General features: G+C 34.7%; 1 pseudogene; it reads left to right on the top strand.

The window, feature by feature from the left end:
* The first annotated feature begins 16,254 nt into the window (after positions 1 to 16,254).
* Positions 16,255 to 17,274, top strand: LOC112415956 (zinc finger protein 396-like; annotated as a pseudogene).
* Positions 17,275 to 17,531: the final 257 nt, after the last annotated feature.

Below are 17,531 nucleotides of genomic sequence, written 5' to 3'. Positions count from 1 at the left end.
TGGGGAATCCCAGAGAAACATTACTAGGATTTATTTTAGTGATCCTTGTTCAAAAAGGTAATGCGTCAGAGTAAAAAGAAGCAAAACAAAAACTAGTTTAGATACAGATGGACCCAAATCCAATACAAAATGTACTATTTGCCAACATTAAGCAAGGTGAGTTAATTTTCCACCAATATTAGTTATTATTACTGGAGTAATTACAATGTAAGACTTTTTTGGTTTTAGATTAACCAATCCTGTTTAAAGAAAAGAAAACTTACAGAGGAGATGAAATTTATAGGAAATGTTAAGTGTGGACAGTAAATAAATCTAGTAGCTTTTAATAAACCTAACTCATAGGATATATTAAAAAGTATAGATAACACAAAATCGAGTAGCTTGTGAGAAACCTAAATAATAAGTGAGTTAGTCATTGGTAAGACATCCTAAAAAGAAAATAAAATTATGATGGGACAAACAAATGTGTAACTTTTAGAAAGAAAACTATGGAGTGAATAAGGTTCTATCATGATAGTTCTGAGATACTAGCTATGTTTTTCTTAAACCGGTCACCTATTGATGACACCCAGTACAGTTTAATTGTTGATCCATATGTACTCTGTTTAGACAATGCAGAAAAAACCCATAACTCTTTAGCAGCTAGCTAGTGAGCTATGTCTGTAGTCACCTCTTTCCCATACAGTGCTTTCTATCTGTGAACCCTTATGCTCAAACCTCAACCATAATCTTACTAACTGCTTCATCAACAGGGAAGGTTGAGATATGGTAGAAATAAACACAGTACCTAAGAACTTTGCTTGACCTTGGATTCAGGTCTACATACTTGGACCCTATATTAAGTATATTAGCATATATCATTCATTTTCCCTATTTCCTCACTAGCTGTTTTACATTGAATTAATTAACCATATAATTTGAGTATCTTAATTTGGCCCATAAATCTGTTCTGTTCCTCTGGGATAGCTTGTGTAGAGGACACCAGTGCGTCAAAGTCATTTTCCACATGACAGTTGTATATAAAATGCCTAGCACAAAGGATGGGCCTACAGTTGCTATTCAAGGGATGCTTACTATCCCTTATGATAACTTTCAGACTTGACATCTACTGTCATATTCTCATCTAGATCAGTGGTTCTTAAAAAGGGGCAATTCTGCCTTTCAAGGAATATTTGACAGTGTCTGGAGATATTTTGATTGTCAATACAAAGGGGATCCTAGTGGGATCTGGTGAGTAGAGATCAGGGATGTTGTTAAACATCCCATGATGTACAGTATAGTTTCCCAACACAAGGAATTATCAAGTCCAAATGCCAATATTGGTGTGGTTGAGAAACCCCCACTCGGAATGATCATGCTCCCCCATCTTCACTGAAAATTTTGAGATCAATCTAGATGTAGAAATTTATACTTTAGCTAATACCTTCTACCTCAATGTATTTATTTCAAAATAATTTTGAAACAATCTGCTTTATGCAACTGCCTCGGCAACTATCTAAGATACTAAGGTACTAAATGATTACTATAGTGTAACTACATTACACAGATTTAAATTCAACACTGAATATTATAAAAAATACAAAACAAACAAAAAACAAACAAACAAAAAACCCAACAAACCTGATCAGTTCTCTGTTCTCAACCTTTTCTCAAATACTATTAGATATGGCTCAGAAAAATTGTCTCTATTAGTAATACTTTCAAAATATTATCATAAAGAAGTATTTCTTAAGAGTTAGAGGCATTGAGGGCTCTGGTAAAGACAGAGATCTCCCATTGTTAAGAACAAGAAAGACAGCAGTCTATCTGTGTTATACTAATTGGCCAAAGGTAGTCTAAAAGTCAAAATTTAGTAGGAAATAAAAAATAATTCCCAGATTTAATTCAGCTACAGATAAGATTTTTATCTTTGTTGCCAAGTTTATCTTCCCAATAGCTAAACATAAAGAGTAGCATGAGTGGAAAAAAACATTAATTGTTCACTTGATATTATAACAGGATTACACAGTTTTAAAGGGATGGTGTCTCAGCATTTTTTCCATTTGTTATTTCACACTTTATTTTCCCACTCCTTTCATTAAGTTTATATTTTATATTTAGAAAAACACACATCCTTTAGAAATGTAGTGTGTTGTGTGTATTTGTGAGGTGGGAGACAAAATTTTTAAGAAGCTTGGGTTCTCAGAGAGAGCAGATGAAGAGATAATTGAATATGTAACATAGGACTGAAGGTCTGCTGTCCAGTTTCTTTTCTGTGGAAACCTGCCCTGGTCAGCACACAGAACGGATTGATCCATCCACCTGTCTATCATCTGGACAGGCAGAGGCTGTATGCTATGTGAACAGGGCCAAATAGAAGATGGCTTTGTGCAGGGCAAGTGGGTGAAGTGATTCACAAGCTGTCTCCTCCTGGCAAATACTTTATACAGATTTCCCAATAGTTCAGTTAGTCTCCATCCTCATCAGACTAGGTAGAACACAAAATAAAATAAAAAACAATTTAATAAAGACAATGTTTTCTAATATTCTAAAATAATGTGTAGAGCCATGATCATAATGCTGCCCAAGAAGTGTTAGAGAATTAGTATTTATAAAATTGTTTATACTTCAGCTATAAGATAAGGAAGGGTCAGATTGATAAATAAGTTATCTTAGTCCCTCCTTTGACAAATAGCACCATATCCTTGCTTGGTTTCCTATTAAGGCAAGCTCCTATTCCCACTGCATTATGCTACCCTTACTCTTTGTGGTGGTTTCATTCCCAACCCAATTCATGCCACACCTCACTTCATTTCAATGCCCTCTTCTTTTAATCATATCTTACCAATTGTTTAAGATTTAACTCAAGCTGTATTGATAGCTACAGGACAGCTTAGCCTAGATGGATGTCTCCTTTTCTGAACTATCAAAGGACATTGGTTTGAACCATTCACATCCTTAAGATTTTAAACAAATTATATATTTTTCTTTCATACTAGATTGCATACTTCCTAGTATGAGCCAGACTACACACCATAAAATGTTCAATTGCTCTATTTCTGATATTATATATTCTCTGTAGAATAAGCCTACACACAGTTCCCCGAGCTTGTTGTGTGGATTAATTAAGACTAATATATATGAATGTACCTGGCCTGATGTTTGCCACAAAGTGCATGAGAACACAAGAAATATTCATGTGTATAAATACATGAAACAGATGGGAGAGAGAGTGCAAGAAGAAAATGTCATGAGACAGATGGAGAAATTCCTTGGTAGAGTTGGAAAGACACAAAGAGAAAGAGAGATGGAGATAGAAAGAGAGAGAGAGAGGGGAGAGAAACTTATCCCACCCTCCAAAAGGGAAATACTTTAGTCCCTTTAACCTGAAAATGGGGAAAGAAGCAGAAAGTAACCATTCTCCCTAGGCAAAAAGAGACTTTCTAAGTTATTCTCTCCTTTAAAAGGAAAGGGGAGAACTGGTGGGGTCTATTGCTCCTGTGGGGAGAGTGGGGAAAGAAGAGATTTTCTTCCAGCACAGAGCACAGAGAAACTGCATCAAGTAAATGAAATGCCAAGATGGCACAACAGTGACAGGGGACTTCAGTGAAGACCCAGGAGAGAAAGTGGTCACATGGGGAACAGTGGCATTGTAGACTCGACGTGACTCAAATGGTGATTTCAGTCATTAACTGTGCTGACCACTAAAGAAAAAGTTGGGGAGTCTGCCAAAATTCTCATGGAGAAAAATAATGGAACTCAGAGTATCTTAGGGTTCAGCAATTATTTTTATATGTGTTTGGTCAAATAATACATCGTTGAGGGATGACTCATATCCCATTAACTGTCCATCCCCAGGCTGACTGTTAAGAAACATCTATACTATATGGAAGCTAGAGTTATACAATAATAATTATATCTAATTTTTCATACTCATATCTGAATTGTTTGAAAGTTTTTAATGTATTCTTGTACTTACTCTTGTTTCTTACCCATCTTTTTTTGAATCTTCATATCAATATTTAAAGTGATTTTGTGGAGCTTCCCTGGTGGTGCAGTGGTTAAGAATCCACATGCCAATGCAGGGACATGGGTTTGAGCCCTGGTCTGAGAAGATCCCACATGCCGTGGAGCAACTAAGCCTGTGCGCCACAACTACTGAGCCTGTGCTCTAGAGGCCGTGAACCCCAACTACTGAAGCCTGCATGCCTAGAGCCCACGCTCTGCAACAAGAGAAGCCACTGCAATGAGAAGCCCGTGCCCCACAATGAAGAATAGCCCCCACTTGCCACAACTAGAAAAAGTCCACGCTCAGCAACAAAACATCCAATGCAGCCAAAAAGAAATAAATTTATTAAAAAAAAAATAATGTGATTTTGTGCAAAAGACAGTGAGCTTCATTACAGTCTTCATCCATTTCCATTAGCCCAGATTATTAGTTAACATCAGTAACTGTGCTCTTTTCATGTTTTCTGCTGTAGTGGTACTTGGAAAAATTTAACTATTGTGCAGAAGTATTGATAGTTATAAGGACGTGTGAAAACATCATCAAGTATATTTTCCAACTCTCGGTTAAGATTATAAGTCTACTCTGGCAGTCTGGAAAGCTAAGAATCTGTGTAAAAGTCATATTATGATCAGTTCCTGGTTTCCTAAACCAGGAAAAAGTCATATTTCCTGGTTTAGGAAATATTAAGTTATATATTGAAATTTTTTTGAAGGTATATATGGTGCCATACTCACATTTGAATCTCCTCTTCAATACAAATCTGGATCAACATATATAAATTCTCAATAAATATTTGCTATGTTGGATGGAATTCAAGCATTGAATCTAACTGTGACTAGAAAATATTATACTAGGAGGTTTGCTCCCAGTAGATGTTTGGAATCAAGTCAGAACCATTGAGCCTGGTTTTACCTGGGCTTATCCTGGGCATATAACAAATAGTGCTTTTTTTCTGTGTAGAACTGCAGGGAGAGGCATGGGGAAAAGTAAAGATGGGCATGTCAAAATTTTGAATGCCCCCCCTTTTCTCCCTCTCCACCTTTCAATCCCTAAATTAGAGATACTTGGTGTTTATACCAAAAACATTGTTAAAATGAACACTATTACAGAGATAAGGAAACTGAGTTGCTATCTAAGTGACCCACTTACACATTAGCTAGTGTAGTATCATTGTATTAATGCAGATTTTTGTAATTTGTTTGAAAAAATTATGAAAAAAACAGATTAAGTCTAAATGGTAAGGATATATTTGTTACAGAGTAATTGGGAAGAGATTAAGTTCCTAAGAAAGCAAACGTGATTTTTGGATTTATGGCAGTTATCTATTGCTACATTACTAACTGTCTCAAAGTGCAGTGGTTGACTGGACTTGGAAGGGTTCATCCAGTGAGTCTCTTCTGGTTTTGGTCAAATGGCAGCTGAGGCTGGAGTCATCTGGAGGTTCCACTGGGCCACTTGGACACTCGGCAGCTGGGCCTCTCTCCCCTCCTATGTAGCATCATAACCTCTCCATGTATGTATGGTAGCTGAACAATTTACATGGTAACTCAGAGATTCCAAGAGCACAAAAATGGAATTGTCCAGGCTTTTAAGCTTTATAAGCAAAACTGACACAGTGTTTGATCACCACCTTCTACAGATTAAAACAAAGTCATAGGAACGTGCAACATTTATCATGGAAGAGGACTATGCAATTGGATGAGTGCCACCATTCTTTCAGTAGGTGGTTCATTGAGGGCCATAACTAGCTACTGCAGTAATCATTCAATACTTCTTTAATTGAGTAGCTGCAAGAGGGAATGGGTAATATGTTGAAAGGAGAAAAAGAAACAACATAGGGTTTAAACAGTGAGACAATTAGCTACACATATGTGATTAATTTCCCTGCACAGATTTCATTCCCCTTGCAGTTCAGTGTATTACAATTTTCATGAAAATCATGTGTTCCATGCCAAAGCACTTTTTCCATTGACTTCTCCCTGGTAATTGTTTTCATGGAAATATTAATGTCTAGTATATTCGCTTTTTCTGAGTCCTGAAACAAACATGATAAGATAGCATTGATATTGTCACTCTATATGGTGTACTGCTGACCCTAAAATACATGGAAGTTATGTTGAGGACATGTATTCCTATACAGAGTCCACCAAAGAGAAGTCACATTCTTAGCCTATATTCATAGCCTATATACAACAGATAGCACCTAAATAGAACTGATTTTCATAGACATGTAAAGAACCAGATTAGGTTTTTCTTCCATGGCAGAGTAGACAGCACTTTCAAAGGGAATTGAGAAGCAACATGAAGTGATACATGAGACACTCATAATAAATGTGGTACAGATAGGATTCATGGACTTGATAAAGGTTAAGCGAAACCACCTAAGAATACAGAAAATGCATATCCTTTTTCCTGTCTGGAATTATTACTTTTTTTTGAGAGTGATATTCCTACATACATGTGCTACTCCAGGAGGGCACAAGACAGAGTAGTAGAGATGGCAATTTGGCAAATATTGACATTGGTGATGGAACTTTCAGTTTCTTTAAAAAAAAGTTCTCTCCCCTGCTTTGAGTGTAGTGTGTGTGTGTGTGTGTGTGTGTAAATGTTGGTATATATTTATCTGCAAAGTAAATTGAAAAGGTAGGAGGTTGTGTTTCCTCCATTTAGATGGACACCCTTTCTGAATTCCCTGCCTTTCAATCCCATGCCTTTTTCTAACCTCTGCTGAATCAAGTCTGCTGTGCCTCTCTGGTTCACTTTCTCTAGAGAATTTACTTCTGGTCTTTGGCTGGGAAGTTGCTAAATGAGTTGAGTGCATGGGGAGGGCATAATAATAGTTGGCTGTATAAGATAGAAGAGCAGCAGATCAGGGTTTTTCCACAGCTTACTTGACTTTCCCACTGTTCAGAATACAAAGTTTCAACTTATCTTTCTGCTTTTAAACTAGTATCCTCCCTCTGCCGTCTCTGGGGCCTGGTTTGTATAAAAGCTGAGCTTCTAAAGAGGTCTTGTGGGGCGATTTGACAGAGTCCATGCTGTTTTCTTCTTCTTCAGTCATTTAAATTATACCTTTCTTCACATTCTTAAGTAGGTTATCATTCTTGTATTTGAATTACTTATTTTAAAAAAATACAAAGTATTTTGTCTGATGTGATTATTGCTATTGATGTCTAATGCCTTTTTCATCTTTAAGTACCTTTCAGTGGGTTTTAGAAAGGATAAATGGTCAATATTCATGTTCAAGTGAGAGGTTTTAGCTGTTATTGTTCTTTTTTTGCTCTATGCTCTTGAGATTTTTTAGAAAATTTGACCAGTTAACTATAGCAACCCAAAAATCATCATCATCATCATCATCATCATCACTTGATTTTCCTGGTTGAACATTCATTCAAACTTCTCTGGTGGGTTTCTTCTGAAAGTGTTTCCAGTTATTTTTTCTTCTATAATATCATTTTATAAGCAACAAGTAGGTTATTAGAAAAATAATCTAATATTGATCACTATTCAGTATCTTTTATTTAATATAAAAAACTACCAAGAGCAATGTAAGAATCTTCTCATAATATTTTTATCACTCACTATCTTTTAATTAAATGAAAAGTTGAATGCTGACCTAGAAACCAGTTTAATAATACTCTACAAACGAATACTCTAAAAATACTACCAAATAATTGGTGATGGGAAATTATCTGATAATTCTTAACCTCTCTTCTTATATTTATTTCAGTTCTCAGATTAGTTCGGTATTATTTGCCATATCATGTGGTTTTTAATTATGCTATTTTTGATGATTACAGAAAATTTTGCTTCAGAAGTCATCATATGAACAGCTAAGAATTGTTCCAGTATCGTAAGAAAAAAAGTAGCTTAATATCAGTTAACAAAAACTGAAAATTATTTGGATGAGATACTTACTTGTATTAAAATGAACATTACCAAATATTTTTATATAATAGTTCACTTTATTTACATACATTTAATATGTAGTTCTTCTAACAACAAAACACTGACCACAAAAATATTGTAGGATCCATTTGAGGGATTTTTATGGACAAAGTAAGTGAAAATTGTGTGGGTCCAGGTACTTGAGTTATTTCAAAACTTTCTCTCCACCCCAAGGAATTGTAAACCTGACTCACATGCACTTCAATTGCTCACACATAATTGAAAAAGTATAATTGCCTTTGTATTAGGCCAGAACTTACAAATTTTTATAGTAAAATATCACTACTGTTGCATTTTCTCTATTCTTTTAAGTCAAAATCTAGTTTGAATTTGATTCTTTGGAAATAAATAGTAGAGGTTAAAATAAGAAGTCATCTGTATCAGAACCAGAAATGATGAATTATGTCAAAAGTTAAAATATAGTATAGAGATAAGTGACAAAAATATTCAATATGCAACAGTTGTACCATGGTAAGGAAGGAAATAGAAGGATATAATTCATATACTGTATAACTCACAGTTTATATAATTCAGTATTTTCAGTAAATTCACAGGATATTCAACCATCACCACAATCAAATGTTATAACATTTTCATTCCCCTTAAGAAATCTTGGGACACTTAGCAGTCAATCTCCATTTCCTCTCTTCCCCACTTTGACTTTGGTCCTAAGCAACCACTAATATACTTCTCATATCTGTAAATTTGCCTATTCTGAGCAAATTTCTAGGGACTTTGAAAGATTTTTTAAAAATTATAATTTTACTTGTTAAATTGTTGCTTTGCGGTGGCGAGAGTTAACTGAGATACTTACACGGCGATTCTGTAAGTAAGTCCTGTTCCCTCCAGTTGTTGTGACTCATTTTTATTAAATATTTTCATTCAAATCATGTTATATTTAAAATAATCTCAATACAAAGTTTGAATATGTATTTTAGAAGATAGCAAAACAATCATTTTCTTCTGTTATAGACAGGAATGAAAGGCATCCCAAAGATATCCATGATTGCCAGAACCGGTGACTTCTGTATCTTTCCTGGCAAATTAAGGTTACAGATGAAATTAAGGTTACTGATCAGCTGACCTTAAAATAAGGAGATTATCCCAGGTAATCTGGGTTGGTTCAATGTAATGACAGAAGCCTTAAATGTGGAAGAGGGAGGCAGAAGAAGAGCCTGTGTAGGAGTAATATTGTAAAAGAAAGACTTGAATGGTCCTTGTGGGCTTTTAAGATGTCATGAATTAAGGAATGTGAGAAATACTCAGAAACTGTAAAAGGCAAGGAAACAGATTCCCCTCTGGAGCCTCTAAAAAGGAATGAAGCCCTAGTGACATCTTTTTTTTCTTTTTTTTAACATCTTTATTGGAGTATAATTGCTTTTCAATGGTGTGTTCGTTTCTGCTTTATAACAAAGTGAATCAGCTATACATACACATATATCCCCATATCTCCTCCGTCTTGTGTCTCCCTCCCAACCTCCCTATCCCACCCCTCTAGGTGGTCACAAAACACTGAGCTGATCTCCCTAGCCTATGCGGCTGCTTCTCACTAGCTATCTATTTTACATTTGCTAGTGTAGAGTGGTTTACTGACATCTTAATTTTAACATGATGAAACCTATTTTGAACTTCTGAAAGCCAGATCTATGCTACTTTAAGCTACCAGTTCGTGCTACTATGTCACAGCTGCAATAGGAATTTAATATATTTTCCATCTCCTGAAAACACTAGTTCATTTTGGAACAACAACAAAAAAACCTTACAAAGTCAGAAATCATAAAATAAATGACCCAAAATCTTTAAATTAAAGAAACTTTGTTTAACAATTTGATATCTGTAAGATGGATTGAGTTTCAGGGTTGGACAAGTCTTTCATTTTATAAATGTAAGTATATATGTATTTATAGCACAGAATCCAAAATTACAGCTAATTCTTCTAATAAAACTTTTTATGCACACAGGCATATGGGAAAAGCAAAGATCCTAAACATCACATCTTTTGCTGAATTCTTGAAATATTTTCAGAGAATGCTAATTGTGCCTGTGCTATAATCTAATAATTGTATGAAATGTCTGACATAAAATAAAAACAATAAAGTTGAATATGTAAGAGAGACAAGAAGTAGCAGGAAGGAAGCTAAAACAAAAGGAAATATTTAATCTACAGTTTAGTTGTTGTACTTGAAACAATGTATGTGGAACCTGAGAGCTATGGATAAAAATATATTTATTTTTAAAAATCTCAGGAAGTAAACAGTTATTTTAGGGTTATCATTATTTTTCTTACATGAAAATTTAGCATTTTATAAAAAATTCAGAAATACAAATTCAAATTTCAAGAAAAATTATTGTATTCCATGATACTTTGTATTCACTAGATATACAGTTTCTTCAAAAATATATCAGATGTTAATGATTATCTCCAATAAGAGATGACTTTCCTGAATATAAACACAATGTAAGTATATCAGTCAGAGCCACTGAGCATAGGAAAGTGACCTGACGCTGAACAGACGGGCAGATTCTGGAGATAATCAAAACAACCCTGATCCAGATTATGGCTCAGTAATTTACAACGGTATTCTTATTAAAATTATTTAATCACTTCCCACTCTAAGGCTTGTTCTGGAGTTTCTCCTTTGCATATTTACTATGGAATACTGTGATAGAATAAGGTGACAAGCTGAATAAGAATATGGTATTTTAAATTATAAAATTGATATTATATATCAGTTCACATCTTTTCTTCCAGTTTTGTGGAATATAACCCATTCAGAGCATGGAATTGGGGCTCTAGGACATATTGGTGTTCTTTTAGCAGTTATTTTCATCTCTGGGAATTCTTTTGTTAATAGTCCATTTTCTCTTTTCAGGTAACAACAACAAATGGACACATTATTATTGAATAGCTCTACTCTCTCTTTGTCATCCATTAATTGTGGAACATTGTTCTAAGTGCGGTTATTACAATTTTTTCCACCTTACTGTCAGAACAGAGATTAAAATAAAATTTTCACTGTTGTTCTTAAACTTCTGTAACCCTTATTTTTTCTGAGACTTGTGCTTCTCATTTACATTTGTTTTTAGTTATGCTTAGTTCTTATTTCCATCTTTTATACATTTCACTTAAGTTTAAAAGTTGTAGTTGTTGGAGAACCCCTGGCCTCTTATACTAATGTTTTAGGCACCTCCTCTTCTTTTCCAATATAAAAGCAAATTATAATTGCATAACCAGAATTTTTTTTTTGAGAGCTTTGCAACACTCTTGAGTTACTTTCTTTCTTCCAGTCTCAAAATATGGAATGGCCCAATAGGCTCTCTGGGTCATATTTCTTTCTATTACCTTCATATTTGTCTCTTCCTATTACTTTCTTTCCTAATGACCATAATAAGCATGAAAATTTTCTACAAACACTTCAAAAACGAATTCAACTGTAAACTATAATTTTTCTAGATGGTAGTCTTCTCTTTGGCCAATGTGTTTTATTTTCCACTTATGATCATCTTGACACCCATTTTGATTCATTTTCCATATTCAAATTATTATAAAAAAAGTTGTCCTTTTTGCATTGCTTCCTGTTTCCATCTCAGAACTATATATTCTGTAATTAAAGAAGCATGATGATCTATTTTCATCCCAAAATAAGGCCAGATATAATTATGCATATGGGCCACTTCTACCTTTGTCTACCAGTGGTGTTAGAAAATATTGATAAATGATGTTATTTGAGTCTCACATTGATGTCTTTGTTATCATGCCTTCTTCATATATGTTGACTAATATATATATTTTTTATATCACTAGTTTATATACTACAGTGTGAAAGGGATCATATGGTAATGCTTTGAACTTGTAGACCACACACACTGTGATGCTGATGTAGTAATTCTGAGGGAGTTCTCAGGGATATTTCTTAGCAGCACCTCAAACAATTATGATGAAGGAGGCTTTAGAGCCACTTTGGGAAACTGTGTCCTATAATTTTTAAACAAAGGTACATTATGGATTCCTGACACTAAAACCTGCTCATTTGATTAGACTTCTAAAATGACTTATTTTATACTGTGTTATTTTCTCTCCTGTGATAGTGATTTTTCTTTGTTTGAATATTTTTGGCCAAGAAAAGTGTAAAAAAGGAAAAAAAGGTGGGATGAAAGATGGTATTATAATGAGAATAGGAATGTAAGGCAACAAATAAATGTCACCTAATATCAACATTTTAGCACCAAATAAATAAGAAGAAAATCAAATCAATATACAGCATATTATTTTAGAGCTAAATGCTTTGACATTGTCATCTTTAATCTTTTCAAAAAGTTTTTGTGTTGTACAGACCAGTAAAATTTTATCATAGTCAACTGCAGTCACTAACCAACATTGAAATCACTGCCCTTAAAAATGGTAAGTTTATCACACATATTTTGATTTTGGATATTTTGCTATTATCTTCAATTATTCTATTTACTGACTTAGTTTCTAATTTCAATAATCTGTGTTTTCCTTAGTTCTTTTTTTCTGTGTGTGCTGCTGGTTAACACTCTCAAACATCATTGATGTAACTCAGTACAATTTTTTAATCCTTTCAAGGGAAATTTTGAAACATATATCAATTTTTAAATGCACAAACCTGACACAGCATTTCACCACTAGAAATTTGCTCTACAGATATATTGTCAAATATAAGCTGATATTTATATAATATATAAACAAAAATATTGATCGCAGCACAGTTTGTAATAGTAAAAAACTGATAACACTCCAAATGTCCATTAATAGATGACTGGCTTTATAAATCATGTTACATGTATATAATAGAATAATACCCAACTGATAAATCAATTAAATAATAATGTATGTGCTGCTAGCACCCAGATTAACAGCCAAATCATGGAAATGATAAACTGATAATGAGCTTGACATGGCATGCCTTCATAAAGTGGAGGATGTTCATAAAGTGGAAGGTGTCCGTGAAGTTTGGCATGGGAGGTTATAAAAAATGTACTCATTATTAGTTTACAACTTTTTGACCAGAACCCATACTTTGTTCATCTGAATGATACAATCTTGATTTAATGAAAGCCTTATCAAAAATCATCTTTATCTCTGTCAACTCTTTTGTCCTCCACACATATTTTCAAGTGCCTACTGATGTCTCACAGATCTTTCAAATCAAATATGTCCCACACTGCACTCATCATATTCTCTATATTGAACTCTCCAGATTATCACTAGGGAATCTGTTAATAAAGCAAAACTTAAACTTGTTGTAGAAAGGGAGAACATGACCTTGACAGAGTCTTAGCTTGGGAGCTAACTAGGATTGCACAAAATCTGAAGAAAATCTTTTATTTGGTAAATAGGCTGTTTGCGCATGTGAACAGATTCTTATCATTAATAAATTTGTCTGTAGGAATTTGCTAAAACAATTGGTGGAAATTCCTACAGGTCCCTAGTTCTTTATTGCTTTCTTTAATTTTTTTATGGTGAATATGGGAAAAGTTGTTAGAAAATGACCCCTCAGCTGGAACAAATAAGAAATTTGATATTTGGATAACATGAGCACTTTCTTCCAGCTATTAGAGTTCACATTACACATCTCACACAAGCCTAGGATTATAGAATTGGCTTTGAACACTAGAACAGCTGAATCAAACAGAGCCTGAATGAAGAGATTCAGATGAATTCTGTCAGGAATAGGGCAAGTATAACTTACATACATTCATAAATGACCATACAATATCCTGTTCATTTTATAAATGTTTATGGCCTTATTGATCTTTTGTTGTTCTCAAAGGATATTTTTATCCTTTGAGAAAAATAAATATGCACAGAGAACAATAATACATATAAAGATATTTTTGGACAAATTCTGATTTAACCTCAAGTATGGTTGGATTGTTGTGGATATTTTTACTCCCAATCATAATAATTGATATATATGTCACATTTTTGTAAACTTTTAATAATTAAGTTACAGTTATAAATGTTCCCCAAAACACTATTAAATTCCAAGGTTTCAATTCTAAAGAAGTCATTTCTTGTAAATATAATTTTATTTCCCTATGAAAATGGGGAGTTTGATTATATCTATATATAATTAATATGCAAATTTTGAGTATTAAAAGAAAAAAAAGACTTCTTTATTAACTCATTTATGAATTCATTTAGTCCTTCATATGCTTCTAACTGTTGTTCCCTTCTAAATCCTCTCAGTCATGACTGTCAAACACCTTCATCCTTCAAATCTCAAGTTAACCTCCCTCCAATAAGGCATTTCTTCATCATTCTATACCTAATTATATCTTCTTACTCTTCCATACATGTATTAAATCCAATGCAGAGCGCCACTGTAGAATTATCATACATATTATAATTACTGTGTTTCATGTGTACAAACTTTGTAACTTGGGGTTATGTCATTTCATCTTTACATTTCCATAGACTAGCACATCAGAAACTACTACAGAAATGAATAAAGTAAGTTTACAGTTAAATCAAGTTGCATGATGATAAAATTTAATTTAGTACAAAATAAACTAAGAAGTCTTTATAAGAACAAATTAATTATCCTCACTTGTTTAGAAACTTGGACAAGGTACATCACAGGATAAGGTGCAAGAAAAATTTCAGGGGGAAAATATTTATCTATTATTTTGACAAACATCTAAAAAACAAGGCCATCTGGTATAAAGAAGAATTCCAGCCAAAAAAATTGGTTTGACAACTTTGACATAAAAGCTACTTATTCCCAATGCCAATTTCTCATGTCTTGCCAGTTCAAAATCACATCTCCCTGAGAATAGCATTTAGTTTCATTGGAATCTGATATACAAAATAGACCATTTTACCACATCAGGGATTACTGTGAATATATTTATTCAAGGTGCCAAACTGTATTACAGAACAGTCCACAGTACAATTTGCCAAATAGATATGAATGATACAAGCTAATAACTAGGAAAGAGTATCAACTAGTAGAATCTGTGACTCAGGTACAGCGCAAATAGCACCAGCTGACACTAGGAATTAATCAGCATCCAATGTCTTAATGAGGGTGTTGTCATTATTTCCTGTGAAAAAATTATTTTCTCTTTCCATGATGACTTAGGGGAGTTAGAAAAGAAGCTTTCCGGAAACAGGAGATCAGTATGTGTGGTCTATAATATTTAGCCTTTATGTTACCTAAGAACATCACCCTCATATAGCCAGAAACTGAAAATGACTAAGCCATTCTGTATTATTTTACAGACATCATTTGATATCTTTCTAATAATAACACTGTGATATAAATCATTGGTACTAATAGTTCTTCAATACAAAAATCAATTACCTTATTTTTGCCTTTTTCCTTTATACTCATGATGAATGAAGTCTAAAATAGAAAAGAAAGCAATTACTTCTTGTTTTAAGAGGAAAAGGCCTCATTCTATGACTTCCACATCCTTGACACAGATAACAATAGCAATCTAGGAGTAGTTAAGAAAATGTAGACAAGAATGCTCAGGGCTACAGAGAGGTGGATTCCAAGAAAATGACATTATTAACATTTCAGATGTATAAATTGTCCCACTCATCTGCAAAAAGAGCCACTACTCTCTGTTCTACATTAAGCAGCTAGAAATAATGGTTCTCAGAACAGAAAAAAATAAAGCAAAATATAGCTCTGTTTTAAGGGCATTTGCTATTCACTGACCTCTGGTTGGTCAAAAAGCTACATGTTCTGGTTCATATATACTTAAAATTTTATTCATAATTATGAAAGTTATCACATTTTACAATCATTTGTATGTCATAGAATACTTTCATATAAGTTATGTGAAGCTATCAAACTGGAAATGAATAAGGATTTCTTTTACTATTGAACTTAGGTATAATGTATTTTATTTAGTTAGGATGCAGAATAATTCTGTTGTCTGGGTTAATTCAATAACAAACTTTTAAAGAAAACATTTGTTATTTTCTTCACTTTAACCCAGTAAAATTTCATCATTTAAAAATATAAATCCAACAAACTAGTGAACATAGAAAAAAAGAAGCAGACTCACAGATATAGAGAACAAACTAGTGATTACCAGAGGGGAGAGGGAAGGGGGAGGGGCAACATAAGGGTAGGGGACTAGGAGGTAGAAACTATTATGTATATATTCTCTTCGTGTGGTCTCGCGGAGTCGGGTCCCCATCCGGAAGCGGCACCATATGGTGGAGGAATGTGTCCCAGGACCGTCGGATGCAGGCTCAGCAGAGATGGAGTGTCATAAGGAGAGTTTCACCTTCTTGAAGATTAAAGCCTAGCAGTTCTGAGCTATTCCCAATCCAAATGTCTGCAAAATTGAGAGAGGCATCAAAACTCCTTCCACAAACTTCAGGGAACCCTGACTGCATTCTGGTAATGAAGGTGGAAGAGGGAGGGCAGGCCTGTAATATGGTCTCCAGCCACCACTGAAGCAGCTACTACAGCTCAGAGACCTACCACCAGTAGTTCAGGCAGTTTGACTACCAGGAGTCACCTGGGCCACGGGAGGCTCTGAGCTGGCTCCGTGAGCTGTGCTGTCAGTGGCTGAGGCCAGAGATGCAGAGCAAGGAGCAGATGCTGGAGCTGTTTGTGCTGGAGCAGTTTCTGGCCATGTTGCCAGAGGAGCTGCAGGTCTGGTTTCAAGGGAATTGACCATAGAGTGGAGAGGAAGCCATGGTGATGCTGGAGGAGCTGGAGAAAGAGCATGACAGGGCAGCTGAACAGGTCTTTCTTGGACGAAATGAAGACATGCTTGCAAAGAAGCTACCAACTTGTGAAATCACTCAGGAGACACCACATAGCCAGCTTAAGCCCACAAAAAAGCAACTACAGTGGGCATCGAAGGAGCTTCACACCTTAAGACAAAATGATAGAGACACCGGAACTATAAATGTGAAATCAGCTTCAAGGCGAAAGACTTCTTCAGGCAAAGAACTGCATTACAAAATTTCTAACACTCTTCAAATGAATGCTTCCCAGAGTTTCACCTTTAGAGGAACCTGTGAACAAGATATAAAGTTTGAAAGAAGACAGGGAAACCATCCTCAAAAAAAACAACACAAGTGTGATGAATGTGGGAAAGTCTTTAGGCAGAGTTCAGCCCTTAACCTACGTCAGAGGATCTACAGTGGAGAAAAACCTTATACATGTGACGTGTGTGCAAAGGCTTTCAGCCGAAGTGCAATCCTGATTCAACATTGAAGAATCCACACTGGGGAGAAACCCTTCAAATGTCATGAATGTGGGAAAGCCTTTAGTCAGAGCTCAAATCTTTTCAGACATAGCAAGAAACATGCTGGAGAAAAAGTCCCATCAGTGTTGTGAGGGAGTCAAAGCATTTACTGAGAACTTTTTCAACAGGGGAGCAGACACAAGGCACAAATACTCCTTTAGTATATATCGGTAGTTTCAGTGGGCACCAATTTCCTTTCAAAGGTTGCAAAAGCCACAGGAGAGAATGTAGAATATTTTCTGTCAGCATTGTTTTCTTTTCTGCTTTTCAGTACAGTATCAGTTCAGATGATTGAGATTCTAAAGCTTAAATTGGAATTTCATTCCTAGTGCAACTCTTGAAAAGATAC

The sequence above is a fragment of the Neophocaena asiaeorientalis genome, unplaced genomic scaffold (assembly GCF_003031525.2).
Source record: "Neophocaena asiaeorientalis asiaeorientalis breed wild unplaced genomic scaffold, Neophocaena_asiaeorientalis_V1.1 scaffold288, whole genome shotgun sequence".
NCBI classification, from domain to species: domain Eukaryota; kingdom Metazoa; phylum Chordata; class Mammalia; order Artiodactyla; family Phocoenidae; genus Neophocaena; species Neophocaena asiaeorientalis.
Note: the sequence above shows the minus strand (reverse complement) of the source record. Positions and strands in the feature narration are given on the sequence as shown.